Genomic DNA, 296 nt, shown 5'->3' with positions numbered 1-296 from the left:
GCGCGCTCCTCCCGGCCTCAGCCCCGCCCCTTCCGGCTCCGTTTCCTTAAGGCCCCTGGGGCGCAGCGGTGGGAGCGTTGGCGGTGAGAGGGGCTGAGGGGTGGGCCTGGGGTGCGGGCGCTTGAGTGCGGGGCGTTCCTTGGGCTGCAGCTGTTCGCTGGGAGGTAGCTGAGGCCCAGGCCCTGCGAGAGAGGGCCTTTCCCTTCAGCTCTGCTGGCAAGGCCATTGCTGAGGCTGGGCCTGGCGCGGAGGGCTGTGCAGACGGTGGGGGAGGGAGGGACAGGGGGGGGCCCATC

Source organism: Phaethon lepturus, unplaced genomic scaffold, assembly GCF_000687285.1.
Source record: "Phaethon lepturus isolate BGI_N335 unplaced genomic scaffold, ASM68728v1 scaffold19424, whole genome shotgun sequence".
NCBI lineage: Eukaryota > Metazoa > Chordata > Aves > Phaethontiformes > Phaethontidae > Phaethon > Phaethon lepturus.
This window is presented reverse-complemented; position numbering follows the sequence as displayed.